This window comes from Dipodomys spectabilis, unplaced genomic scaffold (assembly GCF_019054845.1).
Source record: "Dipodomys spectabilis isolate Male_0828 unplaced genomic scaffold, ASM1905484v1 ptg000001l, whole genome shotgun sequence".
Taxonomy (NCBI): Eukaryota; Metazoa; Chordata; class Mammalia; order Rodentia; family Heteromyidae; genus Dipodomys; species Dipodomys spectabilis.
In genome coordinates this window covers 34,653,916-34,678,247 of record NW_024870678.1, presented here as the reverse complement: position 1 = coordinate 34,678,247, position 24,332 = coordinate 34,653,916, and the positions used below count along the sequence as shown (strand labels likewise).

The 24,332-nt window shown below is 42.0% G+C and overlaps 1 protein-coding gene across 2 annotated transcripts in view; it reads left to right on the top strand.

Annotated features, from left to right (window-relative positions):
• The first annotated feature begins 1,227 nt into the window (after positions 1-1,227).
• Ipcef1 (interaction protein for cytohesin exchange factors 1) overlaps positions 1,228-24,332 on the top strand; it is a 151,669-nt gene continuing 128,564 nt past the window's right edge. The window contains exon 1 of one of the 2 annotated variants that reach the window (XM_042677906.1): positions 1,228-1,449. The gene's annotated coding sequence lies outside the window, so the exon portion shown is untranslated. Of the gene's footprint in view, positions 1,450-18,046; positions 18,161-24,332 lie in introns of those variants that run through there. The other variant, XM_042677826.1, reaches the window with a different exon arrangement.

Genomic DNA, 24,332 nt, shown 5'->3' with positions numbered 1-24,332 from the left:
AACAGCACGTTCTAGCTCCATTACTAATTCTTCCCAATCAAGAGCTGGAAAGATAGGTTTAAGGATTTGAGCAGGAAAGATCAGGCCAACTTGAATCACCTGGTTCACATTGCTCAGCTTTAAGGTGATTTATTTACTCTGCTCCCTGTCTACTCTCTTTCAGGGAAAAGTTAAGATTCAGGGGTCCGAGAGAAACAGGAGTGGACAAGATAAGAGTTCCCTGACTGAAGATAAAGATATTGAAAACCTCTAGAAGGTTTTACTGGAATGAAAAAAGTAGAGTTGGGGGACAGAGGAGCCCCAAATGTGGTTTCTTTCCTTCCCCAGCTGGTCTCTGGACAGACGGGCCTGATTTCCTCACAGTTCTTGGGAGAGGCCAGGTCTTCTTTTTGTTCTATTGTATGGTAAAGATTGATAAAATGACCTTGAGCCAAATCCATGTAAAGTGATCTTAATAAAGGGGAAGAATTTTGATTGTTCTGTGACCTTTAAAAACTGTCCTCAAGGGCTGGGAAGGTGGCTCAGTGGTAGAGCATTTGCCTTGCATGCACAAGGCCCTTGGTTTGATTCCTCAGCACCACATAAGCAAAAAGAAAAAAGCCGGAAGTGGTGTTGTGGCTCAAGTGGTAGAGTGCTAGGGACAGCACCCAGGCCCAGAGTTCAGGCCCCACAACCAGACCCTCCCCCCCCCAAAAAAAACTGTCCTTAAAATGTCAAAAACTTTGATGTTGTCAGTTATAAAGACAAAGGGAAGTCTAAAATTATTAAAATGAATATTCATTTGGGACCATATAATTTTAACATCTTGGAAACACTGAGATGTAGGGTGTTTGCAACATCATATCAAGAATAGCTTATAGAGTGATTGCTGTCTTTCAGTGATACAATTTAGGGCACAGAATAAGTATTTTGTCCATGTATTAGAGAATTGTCTTGTCCCTTCTAAGTCTGGATCAGTTTCCCACACAGATCCTTTGTGCTTTAATGGAAAATGTCTTTAAGAGTTCCTTTAATGACATCAATTTGTTTTCCACGTTTCTTCCTCCTGGCTATCTCCAGATTTTGTATCTCAACCATATATTTCACTTATGTAGCTTATGTAGCTAAGTTTACCTTGACCACGTTCATTTGGCTGTGAACTTCAGTGTGTGAATCAGTGGTACGTGGTACCCACAGGCTACTGCTGGTGACTTCCTCTCTAACTGCTTTGATGCTTGGTTGGAAATTGACTTCTAACTTTCTTCCTTTTTGTTTCTCTTCTGCACTTTCATTTTCACTGCCCGGTGTCTCTTTTGGTTATCCATTTTTTGCGTGCACTTTGCTGTCTGTATGTGACCAGAGCGACACGCCTGGTAATCAGCCAGTGGCAGGTGTGGAAGAATGTGGCGATGGGACTGAAGGCTCGTGGTACAGCTTGAACCTTATAAAATTGCTCTTGGTTAATACAAGGTAATGACTGTACTTTGCATTGTGCTTTTGGGGTATTAACTAAGGAACACATGGTGATGGATAGGTATATTGGAATTGTACATAGACTGTAAGTAAGATGTCAACATCTGCATGGATCGTATTGATCAATTTTTGATAATTTCATCATATAAATTCAACTCTATGTTATCTTATTATTATAGTAGTTCATATTAGCATGAATATTTAAGCTTATTTGTAAAAGTTACCATTCCTGATAGAGTATGATTAGATTGTCTGTTCTGCTGTAACTTTTCCTCAGCCTTTTTTGTATAAAAAGATTACCCCAATAGCATTTTATCTTCTTGCATTCTTTTCTTTTTATTTCTTTTTTTTTTGGGGGGGGGGCCAGTACTGGGGTTTGAACTCAGGGATTTGTGCTTGCTAGACAGGTATGCTCTACCATTGAGCCTTAGTTGGCTCAATCTGCTGATCCTGGGACTTGAACTTAGGGCTTGGGCATGGTCCCTGAGGTTTTTTTGCTCAAGGCTAGTGCTCTATCACCTGAACCACAGCTCTACTCTTGACTTTTTTGGGGAAGTTTATCAGAGATAAGAATCTCACAGTTTGGGTGGGGGCGGGGAGGAGGATGGGATGGGAAGGGGAAACAAAGGAGGAGGCTACAATGCTTGATAAGAAATGTACTCATTATCTTGCCCACGTAATTGTAACCCCTCTGTACAGTATTTTCACAATTATAAAAAAAAGAATCTCACAGTTTCCTGCTCAGGTCGGCTTTGAACTGCCATCCTTAGATCTTAGCCTCCTGAGTATCTAGGATTACAGGCATGAGCCACCACACCTGACTTCTTCCTGTGCTCTTAACTGGGAAAAAAAAAATATGGAGGTGAAACTTACAGGTCATTTTCAAGACATGATCTTAAAATTTCCATTCAAATGTATGTAAATTTACCCCTAATTAATGTTTGTTGCCAATTATGGCCATTCTGTTGCAGTCTTATTTGGACTCAGCCTTTCATCATACAGAGCCTTTGTTTTTCTTCTCCCAGAGCCTGTGAGAGTCTCTGTAAACTCCTGTCAAGAGCAGGCGCCCTGTGGGGTCCAGAGGGAGAAACTTAGACCACCCTGCCTGGGGCGATCTGCTGCGGGCTGCAGGATCTGCGGAGCTCCTCCATCCTCTGGTGGGAACAGAAGTTTGGCCTCTTGCTCACTGGTGATGCTTTGGCTGCATTTTGTGAGTTTCGCCATATGCTGCTTCCTTTTCCATCTCTGTTACTGTCTGGAAGCATGTCAGAGTAGCTCCGCTGCAAGGAGGAAAGCTGTGAGCTTTCAGGACACTCATGCTGCCTCTGCACTGGGTCTTTGTGGCCCTTAGACATGTAGGATGTAGAGCAATAGATCTGTAGGAAAATGGTTAGATCATCCCTTTGCATTGATCTCAATGACAGGGAAAGAAGAACGTTTCTAAGTGAGATTTCAACATAGAAATAGCTAACAATTGCCAGGCACTGGTGGCTCATGGCTATGATCCTAGCTACTGAGGAGACTGAGATCTAACGATTGCAGTTCAATGCCAGCCAGGGCAGAAAAGTCCTCATGATACTCTTATCTCCAATTAACCACTAAAAAACAAAAACAAAAACACCCTGAAAGTGGAGCTGTGGTCAAAGTGGTAGAGCACCAGCCTTGAGCAGAAGAGCTCAAGGACAGCTTCCAGGCCCTGAGTTCAAACCCAAGGCCACCCCTATCACAACCACGCCCACCACCACCACCACCACCACCAACAACAGAAACTGCTAAGAATTAATTTGAGATGGGCTGACTTTAAGTCCTGGGTACTTCCTGCTCATCTTGTAGGGGTGTATTCTGAGTTCCAGAGGGCTGTGGCTCTTCTGCTTCTCAGCTCCATCAACAGGAGCTTCTGCAATGAGTTTTTTTTTTTTTTCTTCTTTTCTAGACTCTGGCTCTTTATAGAAATCCGAACATTTTAAATCAGACATGTATCCCCAAAACCCAAAACTCAGGTATAGTTGAACTCTTTTCAAGTCTCAATGCCACCTCAATTTCCTGGGATCTTGGCACACCATTTAGGCATATTTGAGAGACTAAGAATATGATCGTTGAGAGCCAATCTGTAATTCTTTTTATTTTATTGTGAAAATACTGTACAGAGGGGTTACAATTACATGGGCAAGATAATGAGTACATTTCTTATCAAGCATTGCAGCCTCCTCCTTTGTTTCCCCTTCCCGTCCCATCCTCCATCCTCCCCTCGCCCCCCTCACCCAACCCTCCTCCCCCCCACCAAAGTTGTAAAGTTCGTTTTCGACATAACAACTTATACATCTCATTGTTGCAATGGGTCCACCTGTATCCCTATTTAAACAATTTGTTTTTCCCCTTTCCCTCCACAAATTATAACAATATCAAATACAGTGAAAGCAGGGGTTATACCATGGGGGAGGGACATACAAAGCAACAAAGAAATAATCTTATAAATGTGTTAGAAACAATCGCATGAAAGAAAAAAATATTTGAATACATATATTAGGGTTCATTTCCCTAACATCAACTTATCTGACCTTTTCTGCTTGACTCTGACATGTACTAGTTATTGCAAATAAGGGAAACCATGGGACCTATGTTTCTTTGGGCCTGGCTTACTTCACTTAATATAATTTTTTCCAAGTCTTTCCATTTCCTAACAAATGGGGCAATGTCATTCTTTCTGATGGAGGCATAGAATTCCATTGTGTATATATACCACATTTTCTTGATCCATTCATTTACTGAGGGGCATCTGGGTTGGTTCTATATCTTAGCTATGATAAATAAGGCTGCAATAAACATAGTTGTGCTGGTAGCTTTAGTGTGGTCTTGTTTGTGAACATTTGGGTAAATGCCCAAAAGTGGGATTGCTGGGTCATAGGGGAGCTCTATGTGGAGTCTTTTGAGGAACCTCCATACTACTTTCCAAAGTGGTTGAACAAGTTTACACTCCCACCAACAATGCAGTAAGGTTCCCTTCTGTCCACATCCCCTCCAGCATCTGTTGTTATTAGAGGTCTTGATTATAGCCATTCTAACTGGGGTGAGGTGGTATCTCAATGTTGTTTTGATTTGCATTTCTTTTATGGCTAGAGAGGTTGAGCATTTCTTCATGTGTCTATTGGCCATCCTTCTTTCCTCTTCAGAGAAGTTTCTCTTTAAGTCTTTCACCCACTTATTTATTGGGCAGTTGTTTCTTTGAAGATTTGTTGTTGGGGGATTTAATTTTTTGAGTTCCAGGTATATTTTAGATATAAGACTCTTGTCTGTTGTATGGTTAGTGAAGATCTTCTCCCAATCCGTGGGCTTTCTATTGATCTTGCTAGCTATGTTCTTTGCCATGCAGAAGCTCTGCAATTTCATGCAATCCCATTTGTCCAACCTTTCTTTGATTTGTTGTGTTTCTGGGTCTCTATTAAGAAAATTTCAGCCTGTGCCAAGGAGACCTAGGGTTTCTCCTATTCCATCCTGTAATGTTTTCAGAGTGTTTGCTTTGACTCTGAGGTCTTTGATCCATTTGGAGTTGATTCTGGTGCAGGGTGATATATAAGGATCTAGCTTTAGTTTTCTACAAATAGTTAACCAATTTTGCCAGCACTATTTACTGAAGAAGCTGTCTTTCTTCCATTCTTTTTTTTTTTTTTTTTTAGCTCCCTTATCGAAGATTAGATGGCTGTAGGTCTTCAGGTTCATTTCTGGGTTTTCAATTCTATTCCATTGGTCCTGAGGTCTGTTCTTAAGCCAGTACTAAGCTGTTTTGATTACTATGGCTTTATAGTAGAGTTTGAAATTTGGTATTGATATTCCTCCAGCACTGTTCTTTCTGTTGAGGATCGTTTTTTGCTATTCAGGGTCTTTTATTGTTCCATATGAATTTTTGGATTGCCTCTTCTATTTCCTTGAAGAATGAGGTTGGAGTATTGATAGGTATGGCATTGAATTTGTAGATAGCCTTGGGAAGTATTGCCATTTTCTTGATGTTGATCTTTCCAGTCCAGGAGCATGGGAGGTTTTTTTTTTTTGTTTTTGTTTTTTGCCACTTTCTAAGTTCTATTTGATTTCCTTTTTCAAGTTTTTAAAGTTTTCATCATAGAGGTCCTTCACTTCTTTGGTTAAGTTAATTCCTAGGTATTTTATTTTTTGTGGGGCTATTATGAATGGAGTTGCTTTTCTAATTTCAGCTACACTTTTCTCATTGTTGGCATACAGAAAAGCCATTGATTTTGGGGGGTTAATTTTATACCCTGCTACTTTGCCAAAGTTTTGAATCAACTTGAGTAATTTGGGAGTGGAGTCTATGGGATTCTTTAAATACAAGATCATGTCATCCTCAAAGAGAGAGAGTTTTACTTCTTCTTTCCGTATTTGGATCCCCTGTATGTTTGTATCTTGTCTTATTGCTGTAGCTAGGCATTCTAATACTAGATTGAAGAGAAGTGGAGAGAGTGGACATCCTTGTCTCGTTCCTGAGTTAAGAGGAAATGGCTTTAGTTTTTCACCATTAAGTATATGCTGGCTGTAGGTTTGTCATATACAGCCTTTATTGTATTGAGGAATGTTCCATGGATTCCTAATTTTTCCAGAACCTTCCTCATAAACGGGTGTTGGATCTTGTCAAATGCCTTTTCTGCATCTATTGAGATAACTATGTGGTTCTTATCCTTGCTCCTGTTGATGTGATGAATTATGTTAATTGATTTGTATATCCAATCTGTAATTCTTGAGTGCCTTATGGGAACTATTTCTTGAAGAATGATAGTTTCCATCCTAGCTTTTTAAATGTGAGAACCAGTGCCATAGAAATTAGGAATTCAAATATATGTATCAGATTTATTTTGTCTTCAAAACATGCTCCCTACCCCCAAAAGTCTTAAAAAAGCTCTGCTTAAACAAGAATTTGCCCATGAATTTTATAGATGGAAACACATTAAGAATGACTTGTTTATCCTTGGCACAATTAGAGATAGTTTAGCTCTCAGGACTTCTATTTTCATTTGATGTTAGTAGACATAATCATTGATTATGTCTAGCTAGCATACCACACATCATTGCAGACCCTTTGTTCTTAGTTTGTTAGTACCTGTTGACTAATGATTACAAATGTAAGCTCATGTAGTTAGTACACAAGAATAGCTTCCAGGAGACCAGATGTTGCCATTAATTCTATTGTTTGATAGAAAAAGAAGTCCGAGTGATGTTCAGATAGGATGTGTTTGAACTCTTCTCTCGAAGGGAAAGATTTGATTTCTGATTTGGGGGTGTGACTGGCTCAGGACAAGTTGATATCCCTGTGGTGAGGAAATCCTAACAGAGAAGGAAACTAGGTTTCTGTGCCTACCAGCAGGGCTGGGCCCCGGACTCTGGTGAGCTGACATGGCGAGCGATCCTTCAAGTAGTTTCAACTACTACTTGAAAAATTATCTTGGAAGTGATGCTGTGGCTCAAGTGGTAGAGCGCTAGCCTTGAGCTGAAGAGCAGAGGGACAGCGCCCAGGCCCAGAGTTCAAGCCCCACCACTGACCAAAAAAAAAATCTTTAAGTAGCCGAACAAAGGGTTTCAATCTAACATGTCAGCTTATAAGTAAAATGCATCTCTGCCATCCTTCTCCCCTGAATGACCAATGTACAGAGGCAGCCTCCATACATGCCCATTTTGTATGGTCAATTAAAGGTAAGTTATATGACTGAAAAATAGTCTTGAGTTACCTGGAATCTATCTTCTTTGATTAAAAAGCAATCAAGGTGTTTTCAGTTTTGATTTGTTAAGTTGGAAGGGAGGGAAAGTAGAAGGAAAAAGTAATTTCTATGGTATGACTCTTTTTCTTGCATTGGCATAAATATCCTGCCAGTGACCGTCCTAACATTTAATTCTTTGCTGAGCCTGCAGGGCCTGGGTTGGAGCTGTAACAGAATGAACGAACGAATGAATGGATGGAATCACCATGTCCTGTGCTTACTGGATCTAGTTCAGTCTAAGGTGAAGATTCAGTTATTCAGTTCCGTGACTCACCTTCTTGAAGGACTGAGTCCTGCCTTATTCCCCAGGGGTCAGGCAAAGCACCAGGTGTGTGCTCACCTGCTTGTTGGTAGACAGGTCATTCTGTCCTTGGCCCTGGGGAGACAGGAGCTCCCACATCCAGCTTCCACTGTGGGCCTGGCCAAGGACATCGCCCTTGATTCCAAGGACAGCATAGCCCATCTTTTATCTTCTGTTTCCTTCTTAAGCTCTAGATAAGCCCACCTCCAAATCCAGTCCCTTGCACAACCTCCAAACCCACAGGCAAGTCTGTGCTGTTCCTCCATCATCAGTCCTCGCTGGTTGATAATCGAGTCTGGCCTATTCCTTTTCTGTTCTCCTCCATTTCCCTAACGCAGCTGACCATCAGAAACCTGTTATTATCAATAGGACTCCTGTAATGTACATGAGTTGATTTACCAGCCTAAAGAACTTTCTTAAGAAGCTGACACAAATGCAGAAACAGGTGGGATCAAGTGAGAATAGTCCTTCACTAGCACTGCGGTCAATAGGAATTTTTTTTAAAATTGATGTTTGTAATTTCCAATTCTGTTCATAAAGGTTTCAGCAGACATTTTCCAAGTGTATATGTAGCTAGAGAGAAAAAAAGACATACTATCTGAATGACAAACTTGATAACCATCTTCCCAAAAATAGGCCAGCATTTGGGGAGTGGCAGGTTTGCATGTTAAAAAGTTCACACAGAAATCACAGGGGATGGTTGGGAAATGCTGGAAAGGGAGGTTGTAGGATGGGAGGAATTTGAGAAATAGTAAGAGGTTTAGATAATAAACTTGGTGATTTATTCGTCAGTACAGTGAAGGATCTGGAAGAATCTAGCATCATCCTTAGCCTTGGCTCTGTTAATATCATTAACCAAGAGAGGAATTCGGAGGACATGATCTTGGCTTATGTTCAGGGGTTTGATCTAGTGCAGCTACTCATGCAATGTATAATAAGCAAGCATGTATTACAAGCCATCAAACAAAACTAAGGGAGGGGAACAGTCTGAAAAATGATTATCCTCAGAATGTCCAAATCAAAGAATCTGTGTTATTGCCCATGGCCATTGGGATGCTATGTAAAAATAACACAACCTGTGAGTAAGTTAAGGTCTTGAGATGGAGAGAGAATCTTGCATTATCCCAGCGGGTCCATGTAATCAAAAGATCTCGTGAGGCAGAGGCAGGAGGTCAGAGTTCTGAGGGCAAATACGCGAGGAACTTGGCAGGCTCTAGAAATTGGGGAAAGGTCTTCAGAGGTCTCAGCATGAAGGGAGGTGAAAATGGATGCTTCCTAACCCCAGGGTGTGTGTTTTTCTCCATTATTACTGAGTCAGACCTGATTCTGAGATGGTGAAATGAGTTTCTTAACTAAAACAATTGAATACTCCCTGAGATTTACTAGCCAGTAGGTTGTTGTTAAGAAACGATTCTGGTTCAAATTGCCCTAATTATTTTCTAATTTACTGGAACCGAGAATGGCTATTTTAAGCTTTAGAATTCTTAGCAATAAAGGTGTTTTAAGCTGATAAACGAACCCCCTATGAGACAAATACTGGGATCTTTGCTTAAGAGACGACCCCAAAGGCCTGAGAATGGAGCAGCTGATTTTCCTAATCAAGTGTGTGCCTTAAGGGCAGTCCATAGAAGTAAAGATAGGAAGGAAAACTAAACTTGAATTCTAGCCTTCAATTGTGGAAAATTTACGTGATTCATTTAATGGCACAGGCCCATTTAGATTTAGTTATTTTAGAAAAGGAAAAGGAAAGACAAAGAGGAGAGGAGGAAAAGAGTGGGTCTTTGAAATTTTTGCTTTGTGTGTGTGTGTGTGTGTGAAATTGTGAGTCTTGGGGCTTGAACTCAGGGCCTGGGCACTCTCCCTTAGCTTACTCATTCAAGGCTAGTGCTCTATATCATGAGCTTCTATTTCTGGCCTTTTGATTGTTAATTGACTTTCCTTCCTGGGATATCTCGGAACCAGGGTCCTCGCAAGGAGCTATGATTACAAGCGTGAGCCAATGGCTCCCAGCATGAATCTTGCTTCTTTTAGCAAGGACATTTTTTTGCATGAAAAAGATACGATGTTAGACAAGTATACTTCACTCCCAAATGCTTTATCTTCAAGAAATGTTCAACTCACTTCCACACTCTGCAGATGACGGTGGAGCCGCACTGGATCCCACCCCTGCCTGCTCTTCTTTTCCTCTTTCACAAGGGCCTCGATTCTCAGGGACATCAATGAGTCCCATTCTTATTGGAATCAGTGCTTCCTTCTTGTTATAAAATACGTTTTGGAATGCCTTCTTTACTACCTTGAAATAAGATTTTAAAAAGTCACATCACTTCCGCCATACAAACTTAAAACCAGCATGAACAACAATATAATGCAGGATAGTAATTTGGTCAAAGGCTCGAGGCCTGTCGAGCTCAAATCTGAATCTAGGCTCAATGGATGATTCTTTGTTATGAGGGAACACTTTGTTTTGAAGGATTTCAAACTCATTTTTACCATTACCACCTCCCCTCACCTGAAGGCCTGCAATAGTTCTCAATCCACGTGACAAAACCTTCCACAACTTTATTAAATGCCAAGAGATTGTGTCAACCCAACAAGACCAGTGGAGCTGATCATCAACCATGCTGATCTGAGCCTTCATTCAATCATTCACTATTAAACTTGTCTGTCATCCATCAACTGCCAGCCACATTTCCAATTGGATCACTGTCCAACTTGAAGTACTTCCAATAGATTTTTGTTTGCTGGTATGTGTGTGTGTGTGTGTGTGTGTTGTGTGTCTGTGTCTGTGTCTGTGTGTCTGTGTGTGTACTAGGACTTGAACTCAAGGCTTGGGTGCTATCCCTTTACTTTTTTGCTCAAGGCTGGCACCCTATCATTTGAACCACAGCTTCACATCTGGCTTTTTACTGATTCAATGGAGATGAGGGTCTCACGGACTTTACTTCATGGGCCGGCTTTGAACATCGATCCTCAGATCTCAGCCTTCTGTGTAGCTAGGACTACAGGCATGTGCTCAGCTCTGTTGATTCAGTTTTGCCATCCCTCAGCTTTCCTGCTTTTCATTTTCAGCATTGATCACAGGATATTTATTGCATGCTGTCTCTTGTTCCCAGGTTTGCTACATTCTCTATAGTCTCCTTCTTAGTTACATAGTCCTATGTTTTTACCACATCTTCATGTCAAAGAAAGGATTTTATAACTGATGAATGAAAAGAGATAAAAACAAAATGCTTTAGGCATTTAGGTGTTAGATGCACTGGAGATAATGCATATTTTTTCCAGAAAAAATATGACATGCATAATTTAAAATTTTTTTGCATCATTTGTTTTCAGAACTGAAGGTCAAAAAGCTGTTGGAGTTATTTGCATGTTCTCCAGGATCAGTGACCTTACTGTGTGTTGGAGATTCAAAGCATGAACTTGAGATCATTGGTTCTGTCTAAACCAATGGGATTTGACAAATTCATGTTTCTTAAAGTTCTCTAACAAGGATTAAAAATGCCTTTCCCAGAAGGATTGGAAGTGCAGTAGAAGGAAATGCCTTAAGAAGAGAGCAATAAAATGGTAATTATGGCATGTCAGACATCAGAGGAGGAGTTGGGGATGTTTTATAGATGGTGTTAGAATGACTCTGAGCAGCCTACAAATCATCGTTTTTTGGAGTGCTGGTTTAAATCCTAGGATCTTAAAGTATGAAATTATAGCCCTGACAGCAGAAATATGTATAAGTATCAGTTAGCCAAATGGTCATTTACTGAGGCCCTAGAGTAGTGAGTGAGCACACCAGTCGTCGAAATGATCTGCCAGTTCAGTTAGGGCGCCAGACTTAAAACAGGGTAGCTATATAATTTGCTGGGCCTAGTTCAAAATGAAAAGCTGGGGCCCTTGTTCCTAATTTATGAAGACCCTTGAAAGATGAACAACACAGCATTAAATCAGGCACAGGGCCATTCTAAAGACAGGGACCTAGGGAATGCGTGTCACATGCTCTTATTAAACCTAATGATAGTATTTACGTAGAGATATGTATAGAACCATGGGAACAAGGTAAAAGGAGTATGGTAAGGCTGAATGGTGGGACCCAACCTTGAAAGATGGAGCAACTTTTTCTATAAAGATAGGCATCCAGATGTTCTCTAGAAAGGGGCAGGGCAAGGCGGAAGCCTTGTTCTCTCTTCATATCTCTCCACAGAGTAGAAGAAATCTCATGATTTCTTTTTTCTTTTTTGTCAGTTGTGGGGCCTGAAATCTGGGCCTGGGCACTGTTCCTCAGCTCTTCAGTTCAAGGCTAGTGCTCTACCACCTGAGCCACAGTGCCACTTGCAGCTTTTTCTACTTATGTGGTGCTGAGGAATTGAACCCAGGGCCTCATGCATGCAAGGCAAACACTCTACCACTGAGCCACCTTCCCAGCCCAAATCTCATGATTTCTGCATGCTAGGCTCATGTTCTTCTGTTGAACTTTGTCAAGCTCAGACATTATCCATTGACCTCAAGTGAAAGGATTGAAGTGGATTGAGAGATGAGTGTGAGAATTCTCTGATCTCCTTTATGATTAGATCTCATTCTATCAGTTATTGGGTAACTTTCTTTTTCTTTTCTTTTCTTCTTTTCCTTCCTTCCTTTCTTCCTTCCTTCCTTCTTCCTTCCTGCAATATGTCTACCCTTTTGTTTATTGCTTGTGACTATGTCCTGACCCCCATATGGGAAGTTAGCCCCTAAGTCTCTGTGGCACCAGCTAAATTCTCCCTGAAGGGTTAAAGTAATTCCATTCTTGAGGCAGTAACCATTTGTTGCTTGTTTATCTCAGCTAGCAGAGCAACACTTGGTGGTAATACAAACACCTGGTTGTGTGCCTTTATAAGCCCTGCAAATCCTTAGCTTGGAGCTCTCCTCCTAGGCTCCGCTGTGTCGGAGTGTAGGACAAGGCCCAAGCTGCAGCCCGTCTAAATAAAACCTTAAAACAGCTGTAAAGTCTGACTCTCGGTGGTCTTCTTGGTGGGGTCCTGCGACTTGGCCACAACACTCCCAGGTTCTCCAGTGGAACCTTTTGGTTTAATGGAAATGTTCTGTCTGGACCATCCAATATGGCAGCCATGAGTCACTGAGCACTAGTATCGTGACTAGTATGAACAACAAACTGAAGTTTTCGTTTTACATAATTGTAACTATTTGAAATTGGATTTTCAGCAGTTATTTGCTATCGTTTGGAGACACGTTGAGGGCTTGAATCAGCATTCAGAGGTGGCACTTTGGGGAAGTGATTGGGTCATGAGAGTTCTGCCTTCATTAATGGACCAGTCCATTGAGGAATTCAGAATGTCAGCAGGTTATTGGCAGGTGGTAGAGCTGTACACAGAGGCCGGGTGGGAGAAGGTGGGGCACTGATGAGGGTCTTTGAAGGCTATATCTTGCCCAGCCCCTTCCTGTCGCCCCTCTTTCTGCTTGCCGATTGCAATGAAGTGAGAAGTTCTGCTCTTTTCAGCCATGATGTTCTGCCATTCAACAGGCCCACAGAGAAGAGGCAAAACAGACATGAGCTAAACAAGCCTTTCCTATGTAATATGTTTCCATAGCAACAAAAACGTTATATCCCCGCGTACTTTCGTTTTGCTATCATCCAGGCTTATTTGTAGTCTTTTCTAATTTTTCACTTTTTCTTCTGACCTCATTCCATCCTCAGAATTGAAAATCAGTTGAGACTCCCAGTATCACAGTATTATTTGTTCCACAAACAGTATAGAGTATTTTCCTTCTCTTCTTTTACAGCCTTTAGTTTTGGTTGTTTTCTAGTCATTTTCCTGTTGTTTTTGCGTTGGCTTTACTACCCCTTTTGATGAAACTCTCTCTCACTGCAACGGGTATGACCTACTTGGGGCCCGTTTTTACCCAGCATGCTTTACTGCTGTAACCTCCTCTCCCTGGTGTTCCAGTCTCATGGTTTTCTGCCCAGGCCATCTGGCCTATCCTCATCCAAGGACTTGCCTTTTGTGCCGGGGATTGAATTTAAGCTTTGCAAATGCTAGGCATACTCTGCTATTGAGCTACTTCAGCCCGGTTTCTTTTTTGTTGTTGTTGGTTGTTTGTTTTTTAGGTATCTGGCTGCTTTGCACTGTGCTTCTTGTTGTCAGTCTGATCCTTCATTAAGACATTTAGCTTCTTTTATTCCTGGAGTCTGAGCTGTGTGGGTTCTGCGCCACCACCGTGGGTCATTTCCTTCATCACAGTCCTCCATGCTCCAGAAATGTTCTGTGGCTCCTTTCCCCACCCACTTCTTTCTCCACCATCTTCCAGTCTTCTGGAAATGTGGGGAGATCTACTAAGGTTGGATGCTTTTTCTCATCCAAATATCTTATCTTCCTCCTCCTCCTCCTCCTCCTCGTCCTCTTCCTCCTCCTCCTCCCTTTTCCTCTTCCTCCTCCTCCTCCCTTTTCCTCTTCCTCCTCCTCCTCCTCCCTCTTCCTCCTTTTCCTTCCTCTTCCTCCTTACTCTTCCTCTTTCCTCTTCCTCCTCTTCCCTCTTCCTCCTCCTTCCTCTTCCTCCTCCTCCTACATCTGTTTATACTTTAGTTAAATGAAGTCTTTGGGGAGGAGGAAGTGAGTGAACAAAAGGTAGTCATTCTACCATCTTAACCTGGAAATCTAGCTACCTCATCAGTAATTTAAACCTACAAACTAGAGGATCTAAGCTTTGCAATTTAGGCTTAGAATGATTTAATTTTCAGTGGTTTCATAACTATAAACAATAAACCCTTAGAAAATGGCTTTGATGATAGCATCTAAAAACCTGTTATGAAGCTCGTCTTTGCTATTTACTAATTTAAAAAAATTGTATTGGTCCTGGGGTTTGAACTCAGGGCCTGGGTGCTGTCCTTGAGCTTCTTTTGCTCAATGCTAGTGCTCTGCCCTTTGAACCACAGCTCCATTTCTGGCTTTTTTTGGTGATTAATTGGAGATGAGTTGCATTGACTTTTCTACCTGGGCTAGCTTTGAACTGAGATTCTCAGATTTCAGCCTCCTGAGTAGCCAGGACTATAAGTATGAATCACTAGTGTCTAGCTTAGGGCTTCTTTTTATAAGAACACTAATCTCCTTCTTGTGGGCTCTGCTCTGAGAGTCTAATCATCTCTCAAAGGCCCTACCTGAAAATACCATCAGAGTGGGGATTGGGTTCAAATAATACTTCAGTGTGGCAAACACATTCAATTGAAATCCATCTTCTTGTGAAATGAGTATAAGGAGAAAGAGAAGACCAAGATTAGAGAAAAAGGCACACTCTTCCAAGAAGTTAATAGCTTTTTCCAGATGCTAACTTCCCCCTCTGCTCTCTAACATTATTTATTTGGAACAGGTTTTTTATTTGGATGGTGAAATGTGGAGTATCTTACCAGGAGGGCCTTTAAAAAGTTGTACATCTAAAAACCCACAGATTGAAAATGGCATGCAGAAAATTTCTTCTTTCCTCCTTGAAAGGGCTTCTCTAACCTTTGCAATTCAGTGGCTGCAGCTTTTTTTTTTTTTGAGGGGGGGAGGGGACATGTATGGGAGTGACTATCAGCACATCTTTTTAAAAATTTGTTTTTACTATTACAACTTTATTGTCTTCAGTTGTACAAGAAGATGTATTTCAAGTCAACGTGCCAGCTCATGAGTACAATGCATCTCGATCAATGTTACTCCTCTCACTCCGCCCATCTCTCCCAACCCCACCCATCTCTTTAATGTTCCTATTCCCTTTTTCAATTATGTACATTGACTATGATGACTACATTCTCTTCTCCTCATTTGTTTGCTCCTTTCTCCTTGCAGATCCCCCCCACCCCCCGCCCCCAGTCTACTCAGTACCTCAAGTACCTGCTCCCTACTGGTATATCTTGACATTAAAACACCAGCTGACATTTAGCTGAGTTATTCACTTCTTTACCCAGAATGAAACTTTTTTCCTTGTTCTCAATTGTCTGTAGGCTTCAAAACAAACTAGCCTGTGCCGGTTTAAGCAGTTCACTCCTGTGTAGGAAGGTGGAAGATGAAAGTGTTGAGTATTGACAGGAGAAAAGGCTATTTATTGGGGAATTCTGATCTCAAGGTTCCAGGTGACTATAAACCTAAGGGAAATGGTTAACACTTGTTTTAAGTCCTGTTTGTGCTTGTTGTGATTAAATGACAAGTTATCCTTTTTTATTGAAAGTGTGTCAGCCACCTTTCCAACTCTAGGATGTTTCTTAGTTTAGTTTTAGATTTTTTTTTTTTTTTTTTTTTGGGTCCGGTCGTGGGGCCTGAACTCTGGGCCTGGGCGCTGTCCCTCAGCTCTTCAGCTCAAGGCTAGCGCTCTACCACCTGGGTGACAGTGCCACTTCTGGCTTTTTTTCTTTTTGCTTATGTGGTGCTGAGGAATTGAATGCAGGGCCTCAGGCATGCAAGGCAAGCACTCTACCACTGAGCCACCTTCCCAGCCCCAGTTTTAGATTTTTGATCGCAGGTTATTTACTTCATGGGGACAGAATGGCAAAGGTTGTTAATTTTTTTAGGTCTGTGATGTGAAAATTTAGGTTTTCTGTGTGATCCTGCCAATGATGAGGCTGTAATCCAATACACGGCCAGGATGGAAGTCTCAAGTTTTCTTTCAGTAGTATGCAGACACATCTCTCTATGTGTCTTCCTTGTATGCTGGTTTTGGGCTTGGTAGAGGCAACTTGAGTTGATCTAAGTTTTACGTGCCCGTGCAGATAGATTACTGTGGTGGCTTGCCGCCTCCTGGAACATACAGGTACATGTGCATTCATGTACACAGAACCAAGTGACACTGAGATTAGGTACCAAAGTGATTTTTGTCTTGCTTTCCTTCTGTCTCATTGTCACCTCCATGCTATGAAGCAACCGGCCATTTCATAAGCTTCTTTGTGGAAAGGTTCAAATGGATTCAAGTTCAGAGTGAATTCAGGGCAGTAAGTGTCATCGCATCAAAGACAGTGCAGCAGCCCTGAGACTCTGGCATCTGCTAACCACAACATGGATGGATTTCTTTCCTCCATTGAGCTTGAGATGTCTGTGTTCTCAGCAGACATCTTGGCTGCAGTCTGTTAGAAGGTCAGTCTTGCACTGCAGAGCCCTGAAGAACATAGCTTAACTGGGCCCTGATTTTTGACCCAGAAACCATGAGATAGTAGATATTTGTTGTCTTACTACATGAACCACCAGTGCTTGGCAATAAAGTTTTAAAATCAGAGAATCTATTATGTGTGCTGCTGCTAGAGACCGGTAAGGAAGACTCATTTTTTTTTTTCTTTTGTTGTTCATGGGGCTTGAACTCTGGTCCTGGGCACTGCCTCTCAGCTCTTCAGCTGAAGGCTAGCGCTCTACCACCTGGGTGACAGCACCACTTCAGGTTTTTCTGAGTGGTTTATTGGAGATAAGAGTCTCACAGACTTTCCTGCCCCAGCTGGCTTTGAACTGTGATCCTCAGATCTCAGCCTCCTGAGTAGTTAGGATTATAGGCATGAGCCACCAGTGCCCAGCAGATTCATTTTTTTAAATCCTACACTACCTTTTCCAAGTTTATGAATACCGTCTTTCTTGTAGTGCATTAAAAATTGTTAGCGGAGGAGAAAAGGGAAATTTGAGGAAAGATTGAACCTAAAAGACACTGATGGTTAAAATGCAGCCCCTTTCCAGCCACAGATGTCTCACGTCTGTACTCCAAGCTATTCAGGAGGCTGAGACCTAAGGACTGAGATTCAAAGCAGCCAAATGCTTCTTTTCGTAACACCTTCAATGCCTATTCAACCAGTGAAAGAGTCCAAGAGACGTGTGCACGAGCTATCCAGCAATCAGCTCAAAGCCCCAGGGAGGAGATAAGGAGCAGCTGGTACTACAAAAGCCACCCTCTGAGAGGACCACTTGGACTCAGGTGTGGGTCCTTCTTCTAAAGGAGTCTTTCTTTCGGTTTCAGATAAATCCCATTCTGTCTGCATAAAAAAAAAAAAAAAAAAAAAAAAAAAAACCCAGCCTGTACAGACAACTCCAAGGGACTCATCTCCAATTAAGCAGCAAAAAGCTGAAGCTAAAGGTGCGGCTCAAGTGGTAGAGCAAGAGCCTTGAGCAAAAAGACCAAGCAAGAGGCAAGGCCCTGAGTTTAAGCCCCGGTACTGGACACACACACACACACACACACACACACACACACACACACGTGTACCTGAACCAGCATGACAAGAACGGCGCTGCCAATCCTCTCAACCTTGTGTCTATAAATGAACATCTTTGCCTCTAAAACAGGAAGGAAAAGCCAGATGCCTGGTTCCATCCATGCGCCTTGGAATGAAGACACTGGGTAGTCTTTAGTGAGAAGTGGGGTTGGACAGATGGGCCCATCATGCTTTGAGGTGCTGTGAGCTAGATGCTGGAGCCAGGGAGTGTTCCAGAACAAGAAGGAAGAACAATAGAATAGAGGAAGTAGAGATGACACTTCCTCTTCTTTCCACGGAGCTCTATCTTCTGGTGCATTTCTAATGCTGGTCCAGTGTGGACGGAGCCTACAGAGCTACGGCTGCTTAGAGTGGGGCCCTTAACTTGGCCTGAGATAGTATTATGAATTTCCGGAATTCACTGGCAAAGATCCAGCTTTTGGATTTACCCTCTTTATATTGCACGTAAGTAAAGCTACTCTTGGGCTGATATCTGAGATGTAATTGCTTGGCCTACGGAGATGGCTTCACAGCTAGGACCCTTGCGCTGTCTTGATGTATAGTGAGGTCTGAAAGGTGGCTCTTGAGAGAGAGTTTGCTCAGCATTTCCTACACCTGCCGCTGTGCAGTCAAGTGCTTTGGGCTCTCTAGTTGGTTTGGGGCAGTGAAAAGACAGAGCGGTGGCCATCTGCTTTTGTCTTTCTCCGATGGAGGCTATCCCGAGAGCTGGGCGGGGGGGGGGGGGGGGGGGGGGGGAGGGGAGGGAGGGCTGCAGACCATGGCTGGATGGAGAAAGTGGAAGGCATCGTTTGTTTGGGTCCTGAAGGATTCATTTGGAGAAACAGTCCGTGGCCACTGTTTAGAGAGGTTTTTTTTTTTTTTTTGTGTGTGTGTGTGTGTGTGTCTTCTCTTTTTGAGAATCTCCCTTTGCATGAAGAGAGCTAGAGGGGAGTTTTTGCTCTTAGATAAAGGTCACAGGCTAGACAAAATATCCATGTATGAAAATGAGGGCTAGGTATTGCTTCAGAGACTTTTTAGAAAAGGCATCTATGTGCTTGGCATTCTTTGCATAGGTATATGGAAACAAATTTAATTATAGGGTCTGGGTTAGAACCTGCCACGGCATCTTTAACTGTGGTTGTGGACTTTATTAGTTTTTAGGTGCCAATGAATTCTTAGTAGAGTCTTAGGAATCCTTTAGTAAGATACAGAGTGTGATTTCTCTGCAGTAATTATTTGACTTAGACAATGGGAACAGAAAGAACAGAGGTTTCTGTGTGTTAAGGTGAGGAGAAAAAAAAAAGACCTAAGTGTATACACTTGCTGATATGTTTGTTCTTCTCCTTTTACATTTCTTTCTTTCCCTATCTTTATATGGGGAGGGTCTTTTCCATAGAAGGTCTGCACATGACTATTTCAAGCAAACTGTATTAAGCAAATGCATAGCATCAGAGTATGGAAATAGGAAGTTCTTCCCTGAGGTGGTTTGCTGTGGCAATAAGAGATAAGAAATTGCTTCATGCTTATTGCTCGAGACTTTCCTTTTGACTTGTGTATCTTCCTTGAATAGCTCACTTCTGCTTTCCATCCAGCTTGGAGACTAGGTAGAGTGAGCTGGTAACCAAAGCATAGCCTGCAATTTGCAAGTAGGTTTAATATGACAAATAGTGAGCAGAAGAAAATTCTAAGAATAATTACACTTTCCAGTGTTAAAGAAAACTCTGCAAATGTAGGGAGGGGGCGGAGGAGGGAGCGGTTGCTGTACTTCCATGGTTAATGTCTTCCTCATCATTTACACACGGTAATATTTGCTGAATAAATGAATGAATGACTGGGATTGTTCATGAGCATGGAAGTGTAGGCATGGCTTTTATTCCAGTTATTCATGCGCTGAAGGAAGTACAAGTGGTAGAAACTCAGTTTGAAGTAGAAGAGGATATGAAAATAAGAGAGATGGCACACGGCTCTAGGTCAACAAAGTACAAAAGTGGCTGTATGGTTGAGCTGGAGATGGTGGAGGTGGCGGTGAAGGCGATGGAAGGAAGGGGAGGTGGTAGAGGGGTCTTCGGGGTGTGGAGAAGGTGATGTTAGAGACAGTAGTAAGAGTTGCTGATGGCCGCGATGATGATGGTGGAGATGAGAGGGGTGTAGGTAGAGAGGGAAGTGACAGTGGAGATAGGGGCTGGCGGAGATGATGGCGAGTGATACCGGTGGAGATGGAGGAGACGGTCTGAGAAATGTTGGCAAGGGAGGTGAGGAGGGAAAAGGTGGTGGGCACAGCCAAGAGAAAGGATAGTCGGCAGTCTAACACATGTGTTCAAATCCGTGCCTCCAACTTCCTGCCCTGACAAGCCCTGGCTCTGTTACGGGGTGGGGGTTGTTAGAACGTATCCATCTTTTTTGTGTTGCCCTGCTGGGACTGGAAGTAGGATTGCCAAGCACCCGCCGGGCCCCGTGGCTTCACTAAATAGCAGTCATCAGTATATTTCCTTCAGTGTTCAAATCGTCACAGACTTAAAAATGTAAACATGAGTTCATCTTTGATCCTCTTTTTGTGTGTGGCATTTTCTAATTTTAATAAAATGAAGATTTTTTCTTTTTTTAAAGACTCATGCTAAGATGCTGGGCACGGGTGGCTTGGGCCTGTGATCCTAGCTTCTCTGTAGGCTGAGACATGCCAGATCATAGTTTGAAGCCAGCCTGGGCAGAAAAGCCCATGCAAATCCATTTCCAACTCACCAGCAAAATGTCACCCTGGAGGCATGGCTCAAGTGTTAGCCCTGAGAGAACCAAGCCAGGTAAGAGTGCGAGGTCCTGAGTTCAAAGCCGAGTACTAGCGTACACACAAAGGAATCATCACTCGGGTCTGAAGGTATGTCTCCAAAACTCACGTGGAGCTTAGGACCCCTGTAGGGCCCGTGGGGAAATGATGAGCAATGGAGGGCTTCACGAGCAGGATGATTCCGCTAGCAAGGAGTGGGGGAGTGTGACCTCACTCCCTTCCATCACGAGAGGACACAGCAGCCATCATTCACAAGAACCAGACGCTCATCATACGGCAAATCTGTGGGTGCCTTGGCCCTAAACTTGACAGTCTTTCAACTGCCAGAATAACTTCTGTCATTTGTAAACCACCCTGTCTCTGGCATTTTGCTGTAGTGGAAGGAATGGACCAAGACAACCATTTATTAAAAATAAACATTATAAGCCTGGTCATCAGAATGATAACGCTACTCCCCCCCCCAAGCATGTCTCAATAAGGAAACACTATCAATAGAATGGTGTTTATGGAAATATTCTCCTATTCTATTGTCAAAAGCATTTAGATCACAACCCTTTCAGTGACACAAAAAAATACTCCAAAAAGTGAGAATGAGGTGGGATACGCTAAAATCTTTGAAGGGTAGATTTAGAGCTGATGGTTAATTCTGTCTCTGTTCTCTTTTTCTTAATTTTTAATCAGTAAAACATACTTAGCCTATTTTAAGAATATGAGTACCAAAAAGTTCTAGAAAATAATAAATGACGAAAAACTTAGCATTCCTTTAGTCTTCTGCCAAAGATAAGTCAAAAGTGTACGTGTGTATGTGTGTATGTATGTGTGTGTGTGTGTGTGTGTGTGTGTGTGTATGTATTGTGCCAAAGTTGTGGTTCATTGAAATCTAAGAAATAGAACTTAAGGGGCTGGGAAGGTGGCTCAGTGGTAGAGTGCTTGCCTTGCATGGATGAGGCCCTGGGTTCAATTCCTCAGCAACACATTAGCAGAAAAAATAGGAAGTGGTGTTGTGGCTCAAGTGGTAGAGTGTTAATCTTGAGTTGAAGAACTGAGGGACAGCGCCCAGTCCCAGAGTTCATGCCCCACGACCAACAAAAAAAACCCAAAACAAACAAACAAAACAATAAAAATTACCTGAATGTTAGAGGTAGATTTTCAAAAAAAAAAAAAAAAGAAATAGAACTTAAAACTTATGATATTTAGTTTTCACTGGGGAGTCCCCTTTGAGTATATTTTATTCTGTCGGTTGTGGGGCTTGAACTGGGCCTGACCGCTGTCCCTCAGCTCTTCAGCTCAAGGCTAGTGCTCTACCACTTGAGCTATAGCTCCACTTCTGGTTTTCTGGTGGTTTATTGGAGATAAGAGTTTCATGGACTTTCCTGCCCAGGCTGGCTTTGAACTGAGATCCTCAAATCTCAGCCTCCTGAGTAGCTAGGATTACAGGCGTGAACCACCGATGCCCGGCTTCCTTTGAGTTTAAGACTGTTACAGAATTAGATGCCTGTTCCAGAATCAGAACAAACAAGGAGACTCATACCCAGGGCTTTTGGTTCTGATTAATTCCTAGAATCAAATGAAAATGTGTTGTTTTCCTTGAATGATTATATTGGATGGCTTTCTAGCAAATTTAGTGGTTAATATGGCAGTTCATGGGTTTACATTGCCCAGCATTAAAGCAGTTTATTTTTAAAAGGAATGTCAAAATATCTTTATCATGTTGGTATAAGTGGGGGAAAAGCCAGAAATACATTTTGGAAGAATTAAGATATCATTGATCTTGGTCTTGCTGTCTCTCAGCATCTCTCACATACCACTGTGGAGTCCCTCATTGGAGACTAAAAGAAAAAGTTTTGGCTTATAAGGATTGTTTAGAAATCATTGAATAACAGGTAGTTGTGAGAAAAAGAGGTATAGAATTTAAAAAATTTGAGCAAAAAAAGATCCCTCCCATGCTGACACACGTATAGAACATACTTGTTGACGGGTAAAAGCTAGCCTGCTAAAACTCACCTTCAAATTGCCAGATTATGGATGAGCTTTAAAAAAAATGTATTTCTCCACTTAAAATACAACCTGATAGTCTGTGAAAGTCAGTTAAAGTTAAAATTGAAAGCCTTTGTCAGACAATAATCCAGTATATAATATTATGAATTAAAATAAGAATAGTAGTATCAAAGAATTGCAAAGTCCATAGCATTTCCTGAATTTTTATATAGTACAGGCCATTAATAACAAAAAACCTCCACACCATTTGCTATATTGTAGGCAGTGTGGCCAGCAATTTATTTTTACACTTGAGTTTAATTAACATTTAGTTGCATTTGGATTTACAATTTCAGCCACTATCGAAATAGTCCTGGGGAATAGTACTGTACTGTTATCTTCTTGAAAGGGAAGCTAAGAGATAAATACTCTGTTTTCCAACAATCCAATTAGGCAGAGGTAGCTGTGGGATATAAATCTAGATCTCTTGTTCCCCAGCCAGTGTTCTATTTCTTTTTACACCATTCTGTGTTTTCATTCACATTCCAGATTTTCTTCTTTAACGTGGCACTTGGAGGCCAAGAATTAGGCGAACAAGGTTAAGAAGGAACTGATTTGCTTTTGGGTTTGAAATCTCCTTAAGTAGAATTCCTTTCCACTTCCTTACTGAGAGGATGATGGAAAGGAATTTTCTCTCTTCTGGGAACGGCCTGTCCCTGGTGTGACTGCGCATGTGCGATCGTCAATAGCACCTACCATGAGCAGCCCCATGGCATTATGGTACCAGTGCTGCTCACCCAGCAGGAATTCAAGGAGGCAGGAGGGACTCACAGAGCCATCCTTTGTGCATCCACAGCCCAGTCCAGAAGTAAAATAGTCCCATCACAACTAGAACCCCTCATGCTGGTTATACATGCCTTATCTCAGTTGAAAATATCCAGTTTCTAAAAGCCGGGCGCTGGTGGCTCACGCCTGTAATCCTAGCTACTCAGGAGGCTGAGATCTGAGGATCGCGGTTCAAAGCCAGCCCGGGCAGGAGAGACCGTGAGACTCCTATCTCCAATAAACCACCAGAAAACCGGAAGTGGCGCTGTAGCTCAAGTGGTAGAGCGCTCGCCTTGAGCTGAAGAGCTGAGGGACAGCGCCCAGGCCCAGAGTTCAAGTCCCACCACCGACAAAAAAAAAAAAAGAAAATATCCAGTTTCTCCTTTGAGTATACATGAAGCCAAATAGATGGGGCTCGGTAGAGACCTCTGGTACACAATAGTTGTTTGCTACCAAGGAAGGCCTAGAACTTCCTCATGCTTGAGTTTTCTCCAGTACAAAACTGAGAGAGAGAAAAAAATACCTAAGTCATGTATTTTGTTGTATGGATCAAATGAGACTCAATAAATATGCTTTGAAGAATATGCTCTGAGGAAATTATAACAAAGGTACTAATGGACTTTCTATTTTTTATACCCCATTTTTAAATCATCTAGAACCTCAGTTCACATATAAGTGCTTTACTGAAAGACATGAATTAGATTAGAAGTAGTGGGTGTGTATGTAATAGAACGAATTGTGCCTTTTCCTTAAAAATATATCTTAAGGAGGCTGAGGTCTGAGGATCAAGGTTCGAAGCCAGCTAGGATAAAAAAAAAGTCTGAGGGGCATCTGGGTTGGTTCCATATCTTAGCTATGGTAAATAATGCTGCAATAAATATAGTTGTGCTGGTAGCTTTAGTGTGGTCTTATTTGTGATCATTTGGGTAAATGCCCAAAAGTGGGATTGCTGGGTCATAGGAGATGCTCCTCAGTAGATGAATGGATCAAGAAAATGTGGTATACATACACAATGGAATTCTATGCCTCCATCAGAAAGAATGACATTGCCCC